General features: G+C 37.5%; 1 long non-coding RNA gene across 3 annotated transcripts in view; it reads left to right on the top strand.

The window, feature by feature from the left end:
• The window catches only part of LOC143668419 (uncharacterized), a 190682-nt gene that overhangs the window by 121113 nt on the left and 43484 nt on the right, over positions 1-26085 (top strand). Inside the window, exon 5 of one of the 3 annotated variants that reach the window (XR_013168436.1) lies at positions 17764-17830. The exons of the other annotated variants lie outside the window; for them this stretch is intronic. This is a non-coding gene — a long non-coding RNA (uncharacterized LOC143668419). Of the gene's footprint in view, positions 1-17763; positions 17831-26085 lie in introns of those variants that run through there. 3 annotated transcript variants of the gene reach the window in all.

A 26085-nucleotide genomic window follows, 5' to 3' on the forward strand; every position in this document is an offset into this window, starting at 1 on the left:
ATTGAATTATTTATGTGTAAGGGGATGCCTATTCCCTATTAAAATGAGATTTAAAAAAAAAGCCAAAGATAAGAAAAGAGGAGCGTTTTGCCAGGCTAAGCTTCAGGCAAGAAAAAGACTATCAAAAATGGCCTCCTTTCATTCTTCTTGCATTCCTTTCTCTCCCTTTGATTGCTCTCACTTTTATTCCCGCCTGGAGGAATTAAAACATCATGTTATTTATATTCTTTTCAAAGATTGTTTTCTGATATACAGTGCAATAGTAATTTAACTATTAGGACAATAATATTTTAACTGCTGCTCTGTGGGATAATATTAAAATTATATTATTAGTTTTCCTGAGCAGTTACTAAGATGTATAGTATTCTCCTGGAAGCTGTGGGACCATCTTATTTCTACAGGTTACTAATTTAATTTGTCCTCCAGCAATTAAACCTTTTAATTTGAGGATATTCAACATTTTAAGTGGGAAGTAAAAGGCTATGCTGCTGGTCTGAGGGAAGTTAAATGGATTACTCAGTAATTCTGCATGGCCCCTTCTCTGAAGGGTTATTCAAATCCACTCACATAATACATGGACTTTTCTGTAGTGATTAGCCCACAAGCATTCAGTTGAAAGAAATGTGGCATTCTCCCTCTCCCTCCAATGGGAAGCTGCCCTTCACTTATGCAAATGATGGCGCGCATGCTGGGACCCCAGACGAGAGAGCCGGACACAATTGCATCAACAGAGATATAAATCCCTCCACATGCCTGCCCTCTCTATTCACGGAACTGTTTCAGCGTTCAATAATGTTCATTTGCATGCTAACATTAGCCAAAAGTCTAGAAAACATGAATGCCCAACCTTTCAAAGGGAAAGAGGGCACGCAGTCTGGAGAAAGAAAAGCCCAGGACAGACAGTTGGGCTCAGTTTTGGTCTTCGGACAATGAAAACCTAGGAGTAAAATCAACCTGCCAATTCACCTTCTCTTAAATAAAATGGAGTCAAGCCCATATGCCTTCTGCCAGACTGAGCAACTTGTGTTTCTTCCAGTGCTTTCTGAACTCTTTTAAACTTGTATGTAAGCTATATCAGTTCCAATACTGTTGAGGTTAGCCCATATCAATCTTACCTCCAAAATAAGATTTTCATCCTTCTCATTTGACTCTTTGTGGGTATTTCTTATTTTCTACTCACAACAAACAAACAAACAAACAACCATTTCTATCAAGTAAGTAATGTATTATACTACAAGCCATATAGCACTGTTCTGCCTAAAGACAATTAAGATGGCTTGACTTGGCTACGTTCTGCGCCGCTTAAAATGACTAGTACGTCTTGATTATAGTTGGCTATTTTTCTGTCTGTTTTAGATGTTTTCCCTTCTATAGCACATGAATATAGATGCACTGAACCAATGAAAGAACATAAGAATCAATGATTTATTTCCTTAAAAGCAAAAACATTTTTTGGTTTTGGAAAAAAAAAAACAGAGGTACTTCAAGAATGGGAGATAAAAAGGCTGTTTAGTTAAATCCTAAAATGAAGCCTGAGGGGAAAAACAGACCAACAAAGAAAGAATGCTGTGAGGACAGTAGTTGAAGAGAGATCTGACATTTAAACCTAGGCTCCTACTGGTGCCCATGGCAACTCCTCTGACAACTTGCTAAAAAAGAGAGAAAAAAAAAAAGACAAAAAATCTATTCTCTCATTTGCTTTCAAGGATAATCCTTGCTTTTTAAATTTTTTCTTCCTGGGAACCATGACAAATTTTTTTTTTTTTCCGTTTTGAGACGATGCGGTATTTTCTTTTATAATAGACCTAATAAATAATGGCGGGTTAATGTCTTTTAGTCAGCTAGCTGGGAAATTTGATCTTCCCAGAACACATTTTCATGCTTATATACTAGCACAGCATTATGTGATCTGAGTGCTGAGAAGCAAAGTCAGGTTAGTTATTTTACATTTAATGTTTATGCTATTTTATAATTTTCAAGTTGAACATGAAATTAAATAAAAATTCATGAAGAAGAGGAACTTGTTTACACTGTTCTTCTGTTTCCAGCATGTGATGTTCATTCTCTCTGTATTTACGGTTCCTACCTATTCTTTCATTTGGGTATTTCTGATTATATCATTGCCCAGGAAGAGATAAAAAATACTAAATTTACATGATGTTAAAGGCATGGAACTCATCTTCTCATTTCTAATGTAATATCCAAGTTTAGGTTCATTTTTCAAGAGATCTTGCCCCGATAAATTCCAGAGTGATTTGACAGTGAATAAAAAAGTATTTGCAAAGTCCCCTTCAGGGAATGGTGAGAAAGGGGGAAAATTCAACTTCTCCAGGTTGAATTCTTGATATTCTCACAGCAGTGCAGACAACCAAAGCTATAGGCTGAGCCCCCAGTCTTGGGGTTTGTTCATATGAAACTTAACCCCACAAAGGACAGGTCAAGCCTACTTAAAATTAGACCTAAGAGTCACCCCCAAGAGAGCCTCTTTTGTTGCTCAGATGTGGCTTCTCTCTCCAGCCAACACAACAAGCAAACTCACCACCCTCCCCTGTCTATGTGGGACATGACTCCCAGGGGTGTGGACCTTCCTGGCAACATGGGACAGAAATCCTAGAATGAGCTGAGACTTAGCATTAAGGGATTGAGAAAAACCCTAGAATGAGCTGAGACTCAGGGATTGAGAAAACCTTCTTGACCAAAAGGGGGAAGAGTGAAATGAGACAAAATAAAGTGTCAATGGCTGAGAGATTCCAAACAGAATCGAGAGTTTATCCTTGAGCTTATTCTTATGTATTAAATAGATATCACCTTGTTAATCAAGATGTAGTGGAGAGGGTGGCGGGAACTGCCTGACAATGTGGAGCTGTGTTCCAGTAGCCATGTTTCTTGAAGATGATTGTATAATGATATAGCTTCCACGATGTGACTGTGTGATTGTGAAAACCTTGCGTCTGATGCTCCTTTTATCTACCATATCAACAGATGAGTAAAACACATGGAAAAAAGATGAATAATGGGAGGAACAAATGTTAAAATAAATTTAGATTGAAATGCTGGTGATCAGTGAGGGGAAGGGGTGGGGGTATGACATGTATGAATTTTTTTCTGTTTTCTTTTTATTTCTCTTTTTGAATAGATGCAAATGTTCCAAGAAATAATTATGATGATGAATATGCAACCATGTGATGATATTGTGAATTACTGATTATATATGTAGAACAGAATAATCAAAAGTTATGAATGCTTGTGTTTGGTGTTTTTTGGTATTTAAAAACAAATTAAAAATAAATAAATAAATAAAAAGAGATCTCACACAAGGGTGCAATTTTGTCAGTTTTCAGAGCTGACACCTTATGAGCCCAAGCATTGTTGGGGGGGCAGGAACTCCCGTTTGGGGAAAGATGACATTGAAAGGCCTTGCCTGTGTATTATACATCATTTGTTCAAAAACTGTTTTCGTTTTTTTTACAGTGGGGAATGGGAACAGTTGTTACATTTTGACTATCTTGGCTGCAAACTTTGACGATATTTCAAGGATACCTGTTTCTATTGAATTTTTTTTTAAGATAAAATGTTCATACTCAACAAAATTAGCACAAGCTAAGAATAGAGATTTACTTTATTATATATTTGAGAAAGTTTTCCAAGAAGATTTGATGTCTATAAATGGTCTTACTGATCGTAATCTCCCAGAATCTGGAGGCTATTTCCAGAAAAGTTTAATAGACCTTTTAAAGTGTGTTGGTTTCCCAGGCTGCTACAGCAAAGAACTACAAATTTCTTTGACTAAGATAACAAACATGCGCAGGTTTGATTCCCGGCCCATGGACTTCCCAACAGCAACAGCCACACCAACAATTCAACAAACAGTGCAGTCACAACGGGATACTCACATGGAGAAAGAATGGAAGGCGACCCCCACCATACAGCACTCAAAAATATATATATATCGTTTCACTGTTCTGGAAGCTAGAATTCTGATAGCATCAGCAGGGCTGTGCTTCTTCTGAAGCCTGTGGGGAAGAATCCGTTCCATGTCTCTCTTCTGGCTTCTGAGGGCCATCAGCAATCCTGGACATGCTTTGGCTTATGGCAGCAAGCTTGAATCTCTGCTCTGTCCTCACATGGCGTCTTCTTTTGGTCTGTCTTCTCTCTGTCCAGATTTCTCTCTTCTTATCAGGATACTAGTCACATTGGATTAAGGCCCACCCTAATCCTCTTTGACTTCATTTCAAATAACCACATTTTTGAAGACCCTTTTTCTAAATAAAGTCATATTTGTGGGGCTGGGGGGTAAGGATTTGAACATGTCTTTTTGGTGGGGTGGGGATGGAATTCAACCCAAAAAAAGTAGTAAGAAATTTTGTCGCTCACTCTGTGCAGGGGTCATTGAACAAAAATGATTTTTTATCCTCGTAACGTATCTATAAGGTATTATTTTATGCCATCTTACAGCTGAAGAAAGATAATAAGATATTTGCTCAATATCACATAATTCATAAGTATCTGAACTGGCATTCAGACCCAACCCTGGGTTCTTTTTTTTTTTTGGTAAGTGCGTGGACTGTGAATCGAATGCAGGTCTCCTGCATGGCAGGTGAGAATTCCACCACTGAACTACCTTTGCACCAGCTCAGACCCAACCCTGTTTAATGAGAAATCCCACTGCCCCCTTTTCATACAACATCTCAGTATCAACACCATAAACCCCAGCTGTCTTTGACAAATATATTAAAGCAGGCTAGTAAATAGATTAAAAAGGGAGTTGTTTTTACCTTCTTTTCCCTATACATTTTGTTTTGGTATGGGCTTACTATATTTTTATTTCTGTGGAAGAGTGAAATAAAAGGAAAAGAAAGAAGGAGCAGTTTTCTCCATGAAAATGCCAATGACTGATTCCCTTCTTCGTCTCTGATACAGTACAACAAACATCCCCTGGCAGAGAGCAGAAAATTAGTCACAGCCATGTAAAGGAGGAAACTACATGTAATATCATGAGCACTTGAGCGTCCGAAACAAACTGGTTTTAATGATTATATCAAAATCTTACTTTGAAAAATGAATGTTGTATTTGAAGTGGTCATGGGAATGTGCTGTTCCAATCACTCACTGTGAGGGTCATGGTGCACCCATCACCATAGCTGCAGCCCCTATGCTTTGACTTTTCCCATCCACACTTTCTCTGAGTGATCTCAATCAGTGACTGAGCTCTGTAGGGATACCAGGGTAGGTCCCTTCCTGCAGGATATGGGATTCCTCTAACTTGGGTCTTTAGTTTAAGGATTCCCCACTGGCCTGGTTAAAACATTCCTAGAACTGCTTTGTAGTTGGAGACACCTCCTACACACCTCTTTCTTAATCCAACTTTCTTTCCCCTCTCTTCTTATTGTTATTAAACCTGCATTGTACTGGAAGGCTTTCCCTGCCTACTCTTCTTTGTCCTTGATAGTTGCTTTACCCAATAAATCTCTTCAACACCTAATTCCTTCTCAGAGTCTGCTTTTCACAGGACTCGAATGCTTCAACTACTTGAGCTGGGAGACCACACACACCTACACTAAAAACCTGCTCACATCTCAAAACACTACTTTTCAGAAGTGTTGTCAGTGTCAGCCTAATGACCATTGGGAATTGAATCATGGCTTCCATAAAGACTAGTTCAATTTTAATAAGCAATCCTATGCATGTGAACCAATTTGTAAATAAGACCTTTGAAGATCTTTTTTATTAGTTAAGGTATGGACTCATTTGTAAATAGGATCTTCAAGATCTTACTTAGATGAGGCCAAATTGAATCAGGGAGAGTTTTAATCTATATGACTAGAGATCTTATATGCAAAGGAAATTCTAATGCAGTCAATCAGAAAAAGCCGGTAGTCAGTAGACGCTAGAAGTCAGCAGAGATCAGATGGGTGGACACAGGAGAGAGAACACCATGGACAGAAGATTGCTGGAATGCTACAGACTCTGGGGCAAAGCAAGCTCTGCAATACCTTGATTGGACTTCTGCTTTCCAAAACTGTGAGACAATAAATTCTCATTCTTTTAGCCAACCCGCTGTGTGGTATCTGTCATAACAGTGTTGGCAAATTAGGACAATGACCTGAAGAACTATAGGTGTTTTATACCTGAAAATGTTTGAATGAATCTGAATCCTGGCCTTCATCAGTATATTTGTCTTTAAAAAAACTACCTACTTCTATAAAATTAAATTTTGTATAAAAGGATTAAGATTTCTCAAAGGAATAAACTAAAGTGTGCCTGAAATTCTCCAAAGACTATTTACATAGTCATAGAAGGCCATATGGGCAAAATAAAAGTTCTGTATAAACAGGGCTTTAGCTCTGGGATTACTTGTACAATCTATTAAAATTCTCCCCCTTTGAAGTTCAGAGTGTAAGAACACCTAAAGCCTTCTCAATTGGAAACCATATTTCTAGCTAGTCCAGTTAATACCTTTAACACTATCCCCTTGGTTCCTACTGGAATTCTTCTACCAAATTCCTTTTAAATGGAATCCTTAAATCTAACAATCCTTTTCTATTCTCATCAGTTATAGACTGCCACTACATTTCCAGCTAGCCGATTCTTCAATCAGTGTCTCTTTCTCCTGAAGGTCCTGTGTAGGAAGTGATAAATTTTCCCTTCATGAGGAACTGGTTGGCTAAGTTGTACATCAGTTCAGTGAAGCAAGTATGTTCCATTCTGTAGCTATAAATTTATAAGAGTTATACCAACACCTGATAGGCAAAGCAGAATGTATCTCTGTGGTTACACAACCTGGCCATTACAATTCCACCACTTACTAGCTTTGTACATCAGTTTAATACATATTTTTCATTTGTAAATATGTATTTTAATAGATATACTCAGAAGTTGCTATTATGATTGCTTGAGATGGTATATGTAAAGTATTTAGATAATGCTTACACAGACGTTGTTTTTAGTAAGTGTTAAATATTATTTTTATTTATTTATTTTTTGCATAGGCAGGCACTGGGAATTGAACCTGGGTCTCCGGCATGGCAAGCAAGAACTCTGCCTGCTGAGTCACCATGGTCCACCCTAGATATTATTTTTTACATGTTATAATTTAGCTCAAAGTTCCTCAAGATAACACAGGGTTTTCTCTGATCCACATTCCTTTCCTCAAAATATTCCCAAATGACAAATGTCATGATCAGGTTCATGTGTCAACTTGGCCAAATGGTGGTTGGGCAAGTGCTGGCTTGTCTGTTGTGATGAGGACATTTCACAGAATTAAATCATGATCATGTCAGCTGCATCCACAGCTGATTCCATTTGTAATCAGCCAAAGGGGCATGTCTTCTGCAATGAGTGATGCTTAATCTAATCACTGGAAGCCTTATAAGGAGGATTCAGAAGAGACAGGCTTTCCTGTTTCAGCTGGTGAGCCTCTCCTGTGGAGTTCATCCAGACCCTACATCGGAATCGTTGGCTTCACAGCCTACTCTGCAGAGTTTGGACTCTGCGGTCCCACGGTCACATGAGACACTTTTGTAAATTTTATATTTGTGAGTGTTCCCTGTTGATTCTGTTTCTCTAGAGAACCCTAACTAATACAACAAAATATCTTCTCTAAACAAGGAAACTGAACTCAAAACCTTTGACCAGATAAACTTTAGTTTACTATGTTGTTTATTTATTTATTCTAAATTTGCACTGAAGTTAGTTCTGCTCCTTTTCTCCTGTTTAGAGACGTGGAATCCTGTAATGTGTGTGTTTTTAATTCAATACAGGTTTCAAGTATTTTGGTAAAAGAAGATGCGTGAGTACATTATAATATGGAAAACCGCCATTTGAGAGATAGTTTTACCTAAAAGCAGGCCTGAAGATGAAATGGTGCTCAGGATTCTCTAGCTCTCAAATCATGATATATGCAATTTCTCTAAGCTAATTAGATATAATTTATTTTTGAGAGTGTTTCAAGGGCAAAAAAATATGATTACTGGCTTAATTTGAATGTTGAATAATTCAGGTCATTGTTACATTTTATCCTTGAAGGACAGGAATGGTATTGTGGAGATATAAGAGTTAACAAAGCTTTAAATGACAAATTCATAATTTTTACATGAACATAATAGATATTTTCTTGCACATGGAACCCATTTTTTCATTCTGTGAAGCTCCATGTTTACGTTCCTAGCATAGCAAATTTTCATTGGCCTGTTAACATAAACCAGATGACTTGATCATTGGAACGTTGAAGCGAAGACATTTCTGGGTGATCATCTGTCATTTTGTTTTGCTATGGTTATTCTTTATTTTCCTTAGTACAAAACGGCTCATTAGATATTTGGGTTGCTTTTCTGTATGGTTGAATTGTACTCCTTTGATATAAATTTATAAATTTCAGAAAATTAATTGCTAACTCTTTTTTTAAAAACTTTTTTTATTAATTAAAAAAATTAACAAAACATTAAGATATCATTCCATTCTACATATAAATTGCTGATTCTTGAGTGACTATCCAGTTTGCGGGAAATCTGGAGCTATACCTCTTCTAATTTATTCTCATTCTCTTCATTTTCTGCTTTAAGATGCTTACCCTCCTGTAAGCCACTGTTTTAGTTTTCTAGGCTGCTGAAACAAATACCATGAAATGTCCATGTCAAACAATGAGAGTTCACCAGCTTATGGTTTTGTGGCTTAAAGAAAGGTGAAATCAAAGTGTTATCAAGGCCATGTTTTCTCCCCAAAGATGGGTGTTGTCGGGTTGGCTTCCTGCTCTGGGGCTGGCTGCTGGTTAGCCTTGGCTCCTTTGTCACACGGCAAGGCATATAGTGGCATCTCTTGGTGTCTCTCTTTCCTTCCAGGTCATTTCACTTTCCTGCTTCCAAGCGTTTTCTCTCTTTGTCTAAATTTCATTCTACTTACAAAGGACTCAAGTAATAAGATAAAGACCCACCCTGAATGAGATGGGTCAAACCTCCACTAAAGTAGCCTCATCAAAAGGTCCTATGTTTGGGTGCATGGGTGGTTCAGTGGTAGAATGCTCGCCTTCCGTGGGGAAGACCCTGGTTCAATTCCCAGACCGTGCACCTAAAAGAAAAAAAAGGTCCTACACATGATGGTTCACATCCACAGGCATGGATTAAATTCAAGAACATGCTTTTCTAACCTGCCATGTTGACATTTATTTGTACCAGTTATACAAATAGAGAATAGTCGTCAAAGCACATGAAGTCAAGGTATTTATAAGGCGGGTGAAGAGACACACCTTTTTGTGAACAAAATATCTAAGTCAACAAGAACACAGACAAGGTTGAAAGGATTTAAAAGAAAGGAAATCACTAGAGTAAAACTGGAATTTAATAGTGTAATTCTTCTGTAGAAATATTTGAATCAGGTCTTGAAGAATAGAATATTATGGGCTCCCAAACATAAATTATATACAAAAAACAACTGAAATGCTATAAACTTCCAAAAAAAGAATGGCATAAGAAATTGAACCAAAATACTCTGTTCTATTCTTGTGGGATATTAGACTTTTGTGGATGGCTCATTTCTTGAATTCTCGAGATACAGTCTATATGCCAGTTTTAGAAAGATTACAGTACCTGAGTTTTGTTTTTTTTTTTGGTAATGAGAAAGTTACAGTTGGCTGTTATTTGTATATTTTAATAACTATTTCTAATAGTTAAAATATTCGGTACTTCTCTTGTTTAAAATTTATGTAATGAGAAATAGAAGTTTTTGCCTCTCATTTGAATTGCCTTTGTCTTTTAGGAATTTTCAAAGTGTCTTTCCCACACCACATTAAAATTTGGGGAGTTAAACTCTAAAGTTTGCCCAAAGCAAAGTCACTTTCAGATACCTAAAAGAAACAGAAAAGATTCTGATTATGCATAGCTACTCCTGTAACAGTGACCGCTTGGCCATAAATAGGCACATAAGGGACGTCTCCTACAGGTTTGTTTATTGTAACTTGTTTGGTGGATAAAGATGTCTTTTTGTGATATCTTTATAATTTTGTTTTTATTTATCTTCCCTTACTCTCTCTCTCTCTTTTTTTTTGTTCCTGAAATACTTGAAAGCAAAACTCTGACACCATATCATTCACCCTTAAATGCTTCAATAATGATCTTTAGCAGATGAGGACTCTTCCATCGTTGATGCTATTATGCAACATGGAAAACAGTAAAATAATCATTCATTTTGTAGCTATAAATATTATAGTTGGGACCCTAGCAAATGCAGCAATGCAAGTGTACCATGAGGCATGAAGCAGGCTTTCAGGTTTTCCTTTAGGCCTGGGGTCATTGGTATTAAGGTGTTTTCAAAAATCCTTCCAAAGGTTTGTAACTCAAGAGGTAAAACCTGAAAAAAAAAAAAAAGGCAGATGCTGTGTCCAGAGATATAGGATCCCATTGGGAGGATTGTGTAAAGGGTTAGTGCTTTAATTGTAAGGGTGGAAAGAACAAGCCAGTCTCAGAAGAGAGGACCGAACCCTGCAGGACTGAACGAGTCCCGAGAAGGATATATCACTGTCGTGCTTTTCTAAGGCACAGTAAGTACAACTGACATTAGTCAAAGCTGTAGTGACCAGTCTCACAGCAGGAAACATAAGTGAGGTTTAGATTTCTATGTTTCCTTTCTGAGTTAGTTGATAAGATGTATTGGCAGGTAAGTAGATTAACTTTTGACCATTGCATTCGTTCTTTGCAGAACAGATTTAGTACATAAAATAGCCTCTGGACTTACACATTAATTCCAACAATAGTGATAATACTGACATTTCTGTGTTTGTTCAGGGTCGTGGCCATTCCTTTGAGAGCAAGAATTTTGTCCTTGCTTGGTGCATTCATCTATTGACTTCCTGCTCGATACACCTCTTTTACTGACTGTTTCAGAATCAAACTTCTTCTACTAAGTCATCTGCCCTACATGTCTCTTTAAGGAATGGTTTTCATCCTGAGACTCTACTTTTCTTATTGCTTTCTGATAATTTTTTTAGGTGGTCATGCACATTTAAACAGCAGGTATCTTTTTTTGACTATTTACTTCATTCCAAATTCCACTCGAGAGCATTTCCCCTATTTTGCTACAATGTTTCAAACTGGCCTTAGCTTTATACATTCAGTAAGGAGAAACATCAGAAGGGAAGTCTATTTCATTATTGAAAATCTTCATTTATTAGAAAGTCATTCTTTTTGTTGCAGTAATCTCTGTCTCTTTCTAGGTTATATCCATTTTTGCTTTCCATGAAAAAATCATTCAGATATTAGAAGGAATTTACAGCTTCCCTTTTAAAACTCAGGTTGAAACTCCAACTAAATTTAATTATTTTGAGGAGTCTATACGCATACAGTAATCTCTTACTCTGATAGAGTAAAAGCAATCTAGGTTTTTTAAACATCAAAAACATGTTTTCAAAGCTAAAAAAACAAGTGTGAGAGAACTTTAAGTTTCATTTGCTTATATGAATATTTGTGTAATACTTCTTGAGTATATTTATAAGTAAGGATAGATTCCAGTATAAATATCCATTTGCAAAATATGTTTAAAAAGTCTTTGAAAAGTTGAAACATGAAGGTGAATTTAAAATGCCAACAAGTAAAGAAAAACATCTAGACTTTCGGCCTTGTGTAAAAGTTTATTATTTATTTTCTAAACATAAAAATAAATCTACTCTTTACAGTTCACACATCTGCTGTCTCTTTTCTTTCTAATTTCTGAGATTTTAGAACTTCTGAATATTTTTAAATGTTATAATCTGTACATTTTCTTACAATGGATTCTTATGAGGGATTGAAACACTGGATGGTTTCTGATAAATTACTGAGAACATACAGCCCAGCAACAGAAAAACAGGCTATATTTAGTAAATCATGACTGAATCTGAACTCCTAATTAAAATAATAGTTACGTTTGTTTCTTCAGTACAATTCTTCAAGGGCAAAAGCTAGACGGTCATTCAGAAAGAAGGACACCTAAGGAGATGTCAACCCACTCCAGAACGAGTCTCTGAGTTGCCAGCAAAAGCAGGACTTTCCCAGGCTCTCATGGAAAGCTGTTTTACTCACAGGGAGAAGAGACAGGCAAAGGGAGTCTCACTAGGGGTGTGGGTTCTCCATTGGCAGCGAGTCTCCACGGCCCACGTAGGGCGAGGTCTCATGCACAGCACTCCCTCTTGTGTTCAGTTGCTGCCTTAGCAGGGGAACCCCTCTTAGGGTCAGATGCACCACCAGGGTGTGAGCTGGGCACCCTGAAACATGCGTTCAGAGTCAGACTCTCTCCAGTCAGTGTTTACGTATGCCCAGGAAAATAGGGGAAGGAATGTACCGGCAGTCCCTTTCTCTACTAGGAGTTTGTATTTCATCCTGTCAAGTTGACACACCAGTTCTTGGGCACAGGATGTATTTGTGGGTTCCACAGAAAAGCAGCAGGCCCTGCTAGGACAGCTCTGTAATTAGCTCCATAATTTCAAAGAATTGATAAAAAGTCTTAAGAGTTCAAAAGAGAGCAAATAGACATGTTTTTCAAAATTCAAAACATGTCTTGAAAGAATTTTACTTTTACGGTTTTAAAGGGTGTAGTAAAAGGGAGAGAAAATTTAATGAAACCTAGGCTTTTCTTTTTTCTTTTCTCCCTTTCTTCCGTGTGTTAATCTGGCCCTGTATCCTTCCATTTCTCTGTCCCTCCTTCCTTCCTTCCTCTCTCTCTGTCTCTTTCTTTCTGAGAGATCCTTGAACAGCATCTTAAAATCCAGCTGATTCAAGGGGCCAAGAATATTACAATCCTTGAAACAAGTTTTTACTCAATCTCTCTTTTTCTTGCTAAAATCAGGAAGGATATAATATGTTCTTATCATTAATATAACAAGCTGTAACTAGAATGTACTAAAGTACAATCAGTTCATTTTGTTTTCTTTCAAAAGAGAAAGGAGAGTGAAAAATAGAGCTCTTCAACTTGCTTGATAAAGTAACCCTTCTTCCAAAGTAGTAGCTGCATTAATTCAGTACACTGGCACTGTGGAATTGTAGTGATATTTAGTAGCTCATTATCTTTCTTGAAAATCATGTTATTTGGGATAGAAAGATGAGAAAAAAAGTCAAGGTTGTATTTATGTTCTTTGCCATTGGCAAGCAGGATATTTTTCCTGTGTTCATTCTCCACAGTGAAAATATATACTTTAATTATCATTTACTTTTGCACACTTGTATTGCTTGTTTATGTGCAAGTTCATGAACATTTTATGAAAACCTTGGTAGATATTTGCTTTCAAGACTATATTTGTCATATTTATGTACTAGATACTCCATCTTCTGTTAAGACATTCATATCTTTAAAATTTAGGCGGAGAAAAAAATTGATGGATCAGAATGATTAATAATTTCTAATTTGTTAACAAGATTTAATGACTACTTGTCTATTTTTAGTTTGTCCCTGAGCAGAGTTATGAAATTACATGAGATAGTTTCAATGAACATTTATCTCTTTCAATTTGATGTTTTGTCATGAAAATTTTTTTCTATCCTAGGGGAGACGATGCCTTTTTCATTACACCACACATGCAAAGTTTTTAATAATATTTCATAGAGTAAATAATAAAATGTTCTTCATTTTGTCAAACAACTGATGAAAATGCTGCACATATACACATATGCACACATATGATTTGGTTTTCAAAGAAACTGGAGTCTAGAAGTAGAAAAAGGGTATAGGAATTTATGCTTATGGCTCATCCTTTGAAAACATTAGCATTAGAAACATGGCTTCTAGGGATGTGTTATTTCCTGATCAGATTAAGTGCTTCTTCTACAGTGATGATAAGGGCTGGCTGAATGGCTCTATTTGAAGAATAGTCCTCTTAAGTTAATCTTAGTGAACTGTACTATGAATAGTTTCTTAAATTCTTCAGTAGATCACAACATGATTATTCTTTAATAATAAGTAAACCCCGAGTGCTCATCGCCTCCATGAGGGAATACTTTGAGAACTGTGCTTATTCAAACTCTTGATTTTAATCGACTGAACTCATAAAGAACTTGGAAAATCTGAAGATGCCACATCTTTTGTAAAACTTCTGAAAAATGCAGAAGATGTATTACCCATATATCTAGAGAGAATCTTACTCTATTAGATTTTTCTTAAAGATGTTCCAAGAACTGACTCAGTACGTTTCCTTAAAAATATGCCAGCATTATTGCATTGTAGCAAAACCAGTTTAAAATGTTTTTGCAAATATGACTGCAATAGGAGAGGTTTTCATAGACTCTCATTTCACTGCTGAGTAGGGCTATAGGTAAAAAGGGTAGTCTTGAAATTTTGATTTTTAATTTTAATATTTAAAACCAATTATTAATTTATGCTAACTAAAGAAAGATAAATGGAATAAATTCCTTGCAGATATTAATTTAATTTTTTAATTTTATTATTGTGTTCCAACTTCATGCTTCTTTTGAACTTTCCAAGAGCTTTCCAAGAGCTTGGAATTCCAAGAATTCCAGAGAATTTCTTTTCTTTTCCACATAACTCATTGTGGTAATTTTTGAATTCTCTACTAATGCTTAAAGTGAGTATGCTCATTCTGAATACAGAGTTTGATTTTAGCCTTTTGAGTAAATTGTGCTGGGTCAAATGGATATCTACATGATAAGTCGCCACTCTATTCCTTCATTTCATGTTTCATGGTAAAAATAAGTACGCATTTGGGTTTGATATATGCTCAGTAGTTAAACTGTTAAATTTTAAACATTGTGTAAGTTTCGCATTTGTAAATACTGCCAAAGAGTTTTCCAAAAGTGTTGTACCAGTTTAGAAACCATCAAACAGTGTTTGACAGATCGAATTACCACAAAATTAGTGGCTTAAACAAACATACATTTATTATTTTGCCATTTCTGTTGGTCAAAAGTCAGGGCACAGCTTAGCTGATTTCTTTGCTCAAGGTTGAAATCAACGTTGGCTAGAATGGGTTAGCTTCTAGAGGCTTGACTAAGGAAGGATTCTCTTCCAAGCCTCTTATGTTTTATTTATTTAGTTTTTAGACCTTACCCCTTCCTCTCATTGACCACTAGTATTTCAATCTACCCAATTTTTCACTCTTTATTCCCCCCCCCCCACTATTTATTTATTTTTTCCTCCTTAATTTTTTACTCATCTGTCCATACTCTGGAAAAAAAATGGCATCAGACACAAGGCTTTTACAATCATATGGTTATATTTTAAAAGCTATATGGTTATGCAATTAGCTTTAAGAATTAAGATTACTGGAACACAGCTCAGCAGCTTCAGGTACTTCCTTCTAGTCACTCCAATACACCATAAACTAAAAAAAGATATCTGTATAATGCATACAGGATAACCTCTCAACTTTGAAATCTCTCAGCCACTGAAACTTTATTTTGTCTCATTTCTCTCTTCCCCCTTTTGGTAAAGAAGGCTTTCTCAAACCCATAATGCTGAGTCCCAGCTAATCCTGGGAATCCCGTCCCACTTTGCCAGGGATATTTACACCCCTGGGAGTCATGTCCCATGTGGGAGGGGAGACAGTGAATTTACCTGTAGAATTGGCTTAGAGAGAGAGAAACCACATCTGAGCAACAAAAGAGGTTCTTTGCAGGTGACTCGTAGGCATAAGTATGAGTAGGCTTAGCTTCTTTTTTGCAGGAATAAGTTTCATAGGGGCGAGCCCCAAAATGATGGCTCAACCTATTGAATTGGTTGTCCCCAATGATTGTGAGACTATCAGGAATTCCCCAGAGGAGGATGTTGAATATTTCCTCCTTTCTCCTCAGTCCTCCAAGGGGATTTTGCAAATACTTTTTTATTCTCTGCTCAAATTATTCTGGGATATAATGGGACCTCACACTAACCTGTACAAACCAACAAGATCTCATGCCCTGTTCAGCATTCCACGTAATTATGGTGTTCAAATAAACTGACTATACAAGTTAAATTATATAATGCACTACACAAAATATAAATTTTGCACCAAATAAGCATCTGTCCCTTTGGTTTCACCCCGAAGTTGAAGTTGTAAGGTATGGATCATATCATCCTTTACCCTGTATTCTGATTTACCATAGTCCTATCCAGATTAGTTTCATTCATATCTCTAGATGAAGTCTGATCACTTTTTCAACTTTTTAAACAGCTGCTCTATGGGGTCCTGCTGACTTTCATTGCTTCAGGGTCTAACTCAGAGTCTCAGATGTCATATAAATTTTAACCCGAAGTTTCAGGGAATGACCGGGTTATGCACAAATAGCTCAATTCTCAGAATTTAGAAATAACAGATACAACTCCTTATATATATGACTGATGTAAGAGTTAACAATCTAGGACATTTTGCAATTTGCCCCAACCTGATACCCCATGCTCTCAACTTCAATTTGCCAAGTTTGCATATTATAGTTAGCCCATATTAGTGAGGCATGATATTATTTGTCTTTTTGTTTCTGCCATTTCATTCAACTTACTGTCCTTAAGTTTCATCCACCTAGTTGCATGCCTCACTTCATTCTTCCTTAAGCTGCTGAGTAGTCCGCCGTATATGTACACCACTATTCCCCCTTCCTTCCATCAGTCTTTGTACCCTTAGATCACCTCCATCCATTGTGAATCACTAACTCTGCCACAATAAACACCAGTGTACAAATGTCCGCTCATGTTCCTATACTCAGTTCCTCCTAGCACTGGGTTGCAGGATCCTAGGGCAACCCCACCCCTGGCCTCCTGTGGAGCCACCACACTGCCCTCCAGAGGGGCGTCTCCTTTCACCTTCCTTACCAACAGTGAACAGGTACATCTCTTTCTCCACATTTTCTCTAGCACTTGTTTCTCTCTGTTTATTTTTAAAGTTTTATTCACACATCATACAATCCACCCTAATAGCCACGCCTTTGCACCATCATCTATGCGAAGACATTTCCTTTTCTTCCGCAAATAATCCATATCCCTCCTCCCACCTGCTGATATTTTGTTTTTGCACAATGCCTTTGTTACATTCAGTGAAAGCATATTACAATATTACTGTTGACTATAGATCTTAGCTTGCATTGATTGTACTTTTCCCTGTATACTATCCCCTTTTCAACACCTTACAACCTTTATGCTTTTACAACTGTAGAATTCACGGCAGTTTGTGTCTTCAGAGTCAGCAATGAAGAAAGAGAGAATCTCTGCTGTCACCTCTAGACTTAAAGGCAACTGACTAAGACCTAAATTACATCTGCACAATCCTTTTACCTTTGTCATAAAGCATAACATAATCATGGGCATGATATTCATCACCGTTGCCATACTGTATTGGAGCAAATTATCAGTCCTGCCCTCACACAAGATGTGGAGATTTCACAAAGGCGTGGATATGAGAAGGCTGGTATGGTAGGGGTTGGCTTAGGATCCTGCCTTCCATACTTGGTATTATTTGCCTTTTTAATTTTAGCCTATTGTGATATTGCATTTTGGTTTATTTTGTATTTCCCTGAAGCCATGAAAATGAGCAACTATTCATAGGTTTATTGATCACTTGTATACCCTCTTTTGGGAAGTGTTTGTTGAAGTCTTTTGCTCATTTAGCTGTGGACTTGATTGTCTTTTACTTGCTGATTTATAGGAGTTCTTCACTGTCTTAATGGTTTCTTTTAATGAATAAATTTGCTTAATTTTAATATAACATACATTATCATTTTTTTCCTTTATGGTCAATGTGTTTTGTTTTTGTTTTCTTGTATGGTGTGTGGTGGGGTTACATTTCATTTGTTGACTTTTTTTTTTTTTTTTTTGCTGAAGTGCACAGGCCAGGAATCGAACATAGGTCTCCCACATGGCAAGTGAGAATCCTACCACTGAACTACCCTTGCATCTGCTCGTTATGGTTAACGTGTTTTTTTTTTTTTTTTTTTTTTTTTAAAGGAAAGACAGAGAGAAGGAAGGAAGGATAGAAGGAAGGAAGAAAGGGAAACATCTTTTAAACATTTTCTTGTTTTATTGTATTTTGTTTTTCCGTTTTTTGTTACATGGGCTGGGGCCGGGAATCGAACCGAGGTCCTCCGGCATAGCAGGCAAGCACTTTGCCCGCTGAGCCACCGCGGCCCGCCCGGTTAATGTGTTTTTAAAACCTATTTAAGAAATTCTCACTTCCCTCAAAGTCATAAGTATTGTGTCCTACAGAGTAAGTAAAAAATAAGTAGTAACTTCAGAGGAGTTTATGCTTTGGTGTAGCAACTTTGAATTGTATATGTAGGTTAATTGGTGTATACCTTCTCTTCTGAGTACTTTATGGCTCTTATTAAACAGTGTGTTTATTCATTACCTGCTTTGACTGAATGCAAGATAAAATATTCCTTTTTAATATATAATTTTGGATTATACCCTTGAAGTAGAAGTTGTTGTCCCATCCAGTTCCCTTTCACTAGGGAAGTGCATGTGTGCCTTAGGCCCTATGATGAAATTCTACCCTCCCGTCATCTCTTACCACTTCTGGGGACAGCCAGCAACCAATGACGGGAATAACAAAAGGTACTGAGGGCTGGTGCCTTGTCTCAAGGCAGAATCAACTCGTGCTCCAGTAGTGTCTCATCCCAGGCTCTGCCTTTATAACACTTCTTAAAACAACATCTAAGATTTTTAATCTTTAAATATGCAATTCTGAAGGTGTTTACTTGTCAAAATTGTTTGATTCTACTCATTCTCTCAAGAATTCTTTATGACTTCAAAGGAATCTGAAATGATTGTTACATAAAATGGTAGAGACACAAATAGGCACCAAGAAAGAAAGAAACTCTAGGAATTATGTTTGTATTGCAATGAAATATTCCATTGAGCTTCTAGTACTGATGTATAAGCAATGACGTAAGAAAGATTTTCAGATATTTGAGAAACTCTGATCAGAAACCTAACTTTCGTTTAGTATGTTGTTGCATTTTGATTTAAAAGGAGTTGTATAGTTACTGTGAACACCTAATGAAATTAATTATTGTAGGCCACAAAACAGAGACATTGAAATTCTACCTGTTTTCTTCATAACAAACACAGTATTTCTTAAAAAACTTTGCCTTTTCTTTTTTTATGAGAATACATTTAGACATGATTATGCATATTTATCTATATATACTTAGTTAAAAAACATTATTCTGATTCATTAATAATTCATTTCCAAGGTGCTATTTGATCTTTTTAAAAGTTTTTGTTAATTTCAGGTGTTATAGTAACTTACTTCAGCTCTTTCTCACTTTGTGCATTAGGCAGGGATGATACTTATGGAATCTACAACCCAAATAATGTGTCCATCAGCCTGTCACAACAGTGGTACTGAGTGAACAGCTACCCAGGACCCCTGTTTCAGGGAAAAACAACTGAATATCTGTCTCGGCAGTAGGCATATTCAATTTAATTCTGTCCCCCTCCCACCAAATGTAATAATAGTTTAAAATCATTAGGGAAAACTCTAAGATCATGTTAAAGTAAGATTGTTTCTGAAACAAAAAATTCATTAAAAAATGAAATATTAACATTAATCATTTGTATAAATCCAAGTTTTGCTACGATAAGTTTGCTTAACGTGTGTGTGTTTATGTATTACAGGTAATGAAACAGACAGTAAAATTTAAATCATACCTTAGGCTCTTTAGTCACCCTTGATTTTCCTTTACATTCCAATATATGTTTCCAGTATAAGCCTGTATAAATGATTTATATTTGAAACTTAATGTACAGGCTAAAATCAGATACTTCGTAGATCTTATTGTGATGCATTCTCTGTCTTCATAAACAGACCTACCAACCAATTAGTCCCAAGCCTGGGTAGTAATTTTCACTATTATTTGTCACTAATGCCAATTCTAATATCTAAATGCTGCTCTGTCTTTTCATTTATCCCCTCTGATATTAGCAAAAAGTCTTATCATTACCAAGTGGACTATTACTCTAACTTCCTAATTTGCTTATCTCTATTCCCTTCATCCTTCCATATCACAAAAATTTCTGTCCAAAATAAACATGTGCACATGCTTCTCTCTTGCTTAATACACTTAAAGAGCTCTATTGTATTCTGGATATATTAAAGACCCAAATCCTTACGTGGAGTGCAAACCCTTTACCTATGGGTATCTGCCACTCACCTGCACCCATGCTTTGTTCCAATTTAACAACTTTGTGTTCAAAAAGCATATTGTGATTTCTCATTCCTCTCTGCCTTTGAAACATTCATTTACCTCTGGCAGAAATTCCTTTCTCCTGTTCCTTTACCAAGTGAGGCACTACCTATCTATCCATCATGACACCCTTTAAAGGTCAACTCCTGAGTGAGTTCTCTGTCATCTCTGGGCAGAACTAAAAGCTTCTTTATCCTTTTATTTTTCTCACACTGTGACTACATCCCTTATAGCACAGGGTTATGAATTCCCTCAGGATCTGGGTTATGCTTTCTTTATTTTTATACTCCTATCATCCAGCCAAGCTGATTGCCTGTCACACAACAGTCACTAAAGCTTTTCATTTTTGAATAAGTGAATGATTATATAGGGAGGGTCTACTTTAAAATTACTAACAGTTTCACTAATTTTTTAATTCTTCAAGAAATGGATGGGCCTCTCAGTCACTTTTTCTTTATTGTCGAACTGTTTTACTAGCCCTATAAACGCAGTTTGTGCGAACTTTAGATAAACTGTATAGCATATAGGTGTATAATAGACTACCTGTATGGAGCCACTTTTTAGGGGTGGTAGTGCATGGCACCAGGAATTAAATCTGGGCCTCTCGTATGGCAGGCGAGTATTCTACTACTGAACCACCCGTGCACCCTTCAGTCATTTTTAATTTACTGTAAGATCTTACACGATAAACACTTGAGAAGTACTAAATAATCAAATACTTTTTGGAATTAATTAATTAATGTATTTCCAGGCCTTGTAAGCCAAATAAATCTGTAAGATAACTTCTTTTACAACCATTTCTATCGCATGGTTCCTTCTGGATATACTTAACTTGTATGAATACCATACAAGTTTTGCAAAATCATGTTTTACTGTTTCTTTTAAATTATTAGCTACTGGCTTCAAATAAACATGTTATTATAACATCAAAAGCTGTATCTATTCAGTCCTTGCTTTTTTCTGATTTTTACCTCTTGAATAGAAGCAAATTTAAATTTAGAATACAATAGTTTCATCTTGGTTTGAAGTAAAACCATCAGTAGATCACAGTGAGCAAAGCAATTTGTATTTTGGTCTAAAGTCATATCCTTTAAGTGGCAGGGCATGCCTAATTCTACCAAATATGACCTGTGTCAGCTTCCTGGGGTTGCCATAACCAGTTACCACACACTCAGTGGCTTAAAACAATAGAAATTTATTCTCTCATAATTCTGGAAGCCGGAAGTCTGAAATCAGGGTGTTAATAGGGCCATGCACTATTTGATAGCTCTGAGGAAGAATTCTTCCTTGCCTGTCCCTGACTTCTGATTTTGACTGACAATCCTTGGCATTTCTCAGTTTGTAGTTGCATAACTTCAGACTTTGCCTCCATCTTCATGGTCCTTCTCCCCTGTTTGTCTTGCCTCTTCTTAAAAGGACACAATCATTAGAGCACACTTAAATTCAGTCTGACCTCATCTTAACTCGACTACATCTGAAAAGACCTTATTTCCGAATAAGGAAACATTCATCAGCACAGGATTAGGACTTCAACAAATCTTTTTGAGGGTCTCAGTTTAATCCATAACAAACTAAATAATACCAAAAAAGATAAGGAAGAAAATATAATAATTTATATTCAGAAAGCCCTTTGCTAAAGACAATGTCATGGTTTTTGTTCTATTATGGGTACTTTGGATCGAAAGTTCATTCCTTGATATCTGATAATTAGGATGAGTCAATAGGATTATACCTATGATGAAAGGTTGTACATTATTAATGTATCAGAATATAAATCAAGTTCAATGGGCAATGAGAGGAAGGAAACTACTCTGGCTGCAGAAAGTCATGGAGACAATGAAATTCATTATATCTTGAGAAGTGAATAAGATTGAAACATTTGAAACTTTGTATTACTCAAGGTTTTCCAGATAAACAGAACCAATGAGACACATGTGTACGTGTGTGTGTGTGTGTGTGTGTGTGTGTGTGTGTGTACATATAAAGAGATTGTTTTAAAGAATCAATTTACATGAATTGGGGACTGGAAGTCTGAAAACTGTAGGGCAGGATGGTAAACTGGAAACTCTGATAAGAGTGATATTGCCGTCTTGAGACCAAATTTCTTAGGGAAATCCAGCAGACTAGAAATTCAGGTAAGAATTGATGTTGAAATTTTGAGTCCAAAATCTGTAGGGGACTTCAGCAGGCAGGAAACTCAGAGAGGAGTAGAAGGTGTCATCTCAAGGCAGAATTTCTTTTTGGAATCCTCAATTCTTTGTTCTTAAAACTTCCAACTGATTACAGGAGGCTCACTATATTATCGAGGGTAATCTCTTACTTAAAGTCAACTGGTTTTAGATGCTAATGCCATCTACACAACACCTCCTCAGGAACATCTAGTCCAGTGTTAGACAAAACAACTGGATGCCACAACCTAGAGAATTTGACACATAAAGTTAACCAATGAAAATAGGTTTTCATAGCTGAAGGTATATTGTGATTTCCCAGAGGACAGAAATTTTTTTTTTTTATCAATGTATGAGGGTTCTCTGTCTCCTTTACCTTCAACCCAACACCCAGATTATGTAAGTTTTTCTCCTCTGACTTCCACCTCCTAAGAGATGTTCAGCCTTTTCTAGACCATGGTAAACAACACCAAACAAAGAAAGGATCTTTCTGCAATAAAACGCTTAGAAACAATGAAGAGTGGGGAAAAATATTTCATGGACTAAAGCAAGGAAGGATACTGGAGGTTTGGTAGTTATGAAAATGAGGTATCTAGGCACTAGTAGAAGGAGCACTTGAGATGAGTTTCTACACTTTAGAAATTGGATCCCTTTTTAATGTTTCTCAAGTCATGAAAGTAAAAAATGGCCTTACATTAAGATTTATTTTTGGTTGCTGAACTGAGCTTCCATGAATATGATTCTGTACATAGATCTTTGCATGAGGGTATAACTTTTATTAGGTTTACGCATTCATGGATCTATGGAGACACTTGATATATTTTAGGTGATGACAGATATCATAGTTTCCTTGGGACGATGACATTAGGAAAGTCAGGAGTGAGAGCTCTGGTTGGAAGATTCTACATGTACATGTGTATACATTTGGGAGATGTTGGGCATGGATGACACAGAGGTCACATGCTTGCTGCAGACATATAGCAAAGCTGTCTCTGTGGAAATAGGCACCTGATGTCCTGAAAAGACTTAAGTGTTGCAAAGTTGCTTGAGTCTGGGGCAGAGGGAGGCCTTGGGAAACATGTGTGACTTTTTGACTCATCTGGTCACAAGGAAGCAGATGGTTCAACTCCTGCTTCCTCATCCCCGTTTTTCAGTTACATGTTTGACTGTCTTTACCTGGCAGCCCTATAAAATAAGCAGTGCTGAATCTCTCAGGGTCTTTGAGTCTCCATCTGAGCTCAGAGTCCCACCTGGTCCCAGCTTTAACTCTATCTTTGTCTCTTGTGCTTCTTTCTCTATTTCCCATCGCCTTCCTTCAGTCCTGACACTGAGCCATGCTGTTCATGGCAGGGAGAGGAGCTGGGTTCCTCTGTGTGATTGGCATTGAAGGCTATGACACTGGATTTAATCTACAGGGCAACAGAAAGTTATTAAAGAGTTCTGGGAAGATGGTGGAATAGCTTAGATCAAGTTCAACCCTGCTCCAAGGAAAATTAGAGAAGGGAGATGGGAGGGCGACTGAGACAGCGATTCCTGAGAACAACTGACCTGGGAGAGCCTTCTGCACCACATAGGGCAGCCCTGGTTGCAGAGGCCAAGGAACTAAGAAACAGAAACTGGAGCCTGGTGTGGAGGCGCGGAGCCCGCGGGAGTGCGCGGATGGGAACCGGGGAATAGGAAGGAACCAGGCCCTTTTCCTTGGGTGAGCTGTCCTTACCGGTGCAGGTCCGTGACCGGCAGGCAACTCATCCCATTCACCTGAACCCCGTCACCCACTCCTATTCCTCGTGCGCCAAGCGCCCTTGCCCCCACCAGCCCCCAGCGTGTGTACCTGCCCCACCCCCACCCCAAATGCAGCCCAATGCTCCAAGCGCCTTTGCCCCCACCAGCCCGCAGCGTGTGTACCTGCCCCACCCCCCACCCCAAATGCAGCCCAGCCCACATTTCCTGCATCCCTCCTGAGCATTACCTCCCCCTCCCAGCTCCCTGCAGACTGTTGCCAGCACATGAAGGCTGCAGGCAGTAACCTCTATACCCAAGGCTACCCTGGCCCCCACCCCATATAGTCACACAACCTCAGCCCCCCCCCCCCCCCCCCAGCTCTGCACATGGGATAGTCCACAGCACTTCCAGAGGCAAGTAGTAGTCTACAGCCACACTTTTCAGCTCTGGGAAAATCAGTTTATGGCAATCCTAGACGTGTACGTGCACACAGACCTCAGTCATAACCCCCAGCTCTGGGAAAGCCCTGACCTGAGCAGCCAGATCACATCCAACCCCAGACCATGCAAGCATAACCCCGACCCATGGCCATAGCTCTGCACATGAGCACAAAGGGTCCACATCCTAGACCAGCACAAACCAGGGTTACATCCCCTAGACCTGTACACGCCACACAGCCAGATCCTCCCTGGCTTCTGGGTGCCCACATTCACAAGCACCAGTGTAGTATCCCCAACCTGCACCTATTCCTGTCCTCCAAGGCATCACTGCACAGCTATGCCCCTCCCTGTGCCCTGCATCCTGCTACACATCTACCCTGCAAACACAAGGCATTAAACTACTGAAGGAAATCAAATTCCAAAGCAAATCAATCAAAATATTTACATGTGATGAAAACAACAGGAGATCATTAAGCATATCATAATGCAGACAGATATAGCCCAGCCTAACAACTAGATTAAAGCACCAGAAGAGACACAAACATTGGAACACCTAATCAATGATGTTCATATAACTGTACTAAATAAAATAAGTGGGATGTCTAATGACATGAAGGAGATCTAGTGTTTTCTACACTAGAATGCTCAAACTCTTCAAAAAAATTGAAGAGGAAGGAAGCCTACCTAACCCATTCTATGAAGCCAACATCACCCTCATACCAAAGCCAGGTAAAGATACTATAAGAAAAGAAAATTACAGACCAATAGATGCAAAAATCCTCAACAAAATTCCTGCAAATTGAATCCAGCAGCACAATAAAAGAATTATATACCATGACCAAGTAGGATTCATTCCAGGTATGCAAGGATGGTTCAACATAAGACAATCAGTTAATGTAATACACCACATCAACAAATCAAAGCAGAAAAACCACATGATCATCTTGATTGATGCAGCAAAGGCATTTGACAAAATTCAACAACCTTTCTTGTTAAAAACACTTCAAAGGATAGGAATAGAAGGGAACTTCCTCAACATGATAAAGGGAATACATGAAAAGCTTACAGCTAACATCATCCTTAATGGCAAAAAACTGAAAACTTCTCCCTAAGTTCAGAAAGAAGGCAAGGATGTCCACTATCACTATTGTTATTCAACATTTGTGTTGGAAGTTCTAGCCAGAGCAATTAGACAAGAAAAAGAAATACAAGGCATCAAAATTGGAAAAGAAGAAGTAAAACTTTCACTGTTTGCAGATGATATGATACTATACATTGAAAACCCAAAAAAATCCACAGCAAAACTACTAGAGCTAATAAATGAGTACAACAAAGTGGCAGGTTACAAGATCAACACTCAAAAATCTGTAGAGTTTCTATACACTTGTAATGAGCAATCTGAAGGGGAAATCAAGAAAAAAATTCCATTTACAATTGCAACCAAAAGAATAAAATATTTAGAAATAAATTTAACTAATTATGTGAAAGACTACACAAAGAAAAGTACAAGAAATTGCTAGAAGAAGTCACAGAAGACCTAAATAGATGGAAGGGCATACTGTGTTCATGGATTGGAAGACTAAATATAGTTAAGATGTCAATTCTACCTAAATTGATCTATAGATTCAA

The sequence above is a fragment of the Tamandua tetradactyla genome, chromosome 24 (genome assembly GCF_023851605.1).
Source record: "Tamandua tetradactyla isolate mTamTet1 chromosome 24, mTamTet1.pri, whole genome shotgun sequence".
Taxonomy (NCBI): domain Eukaryota; kingdom Metazoa; phylum Chordata; class Mammalia; order Pilosa; family Myrmecophagidae; genus Tamandua; species Tamandua tetradactyla.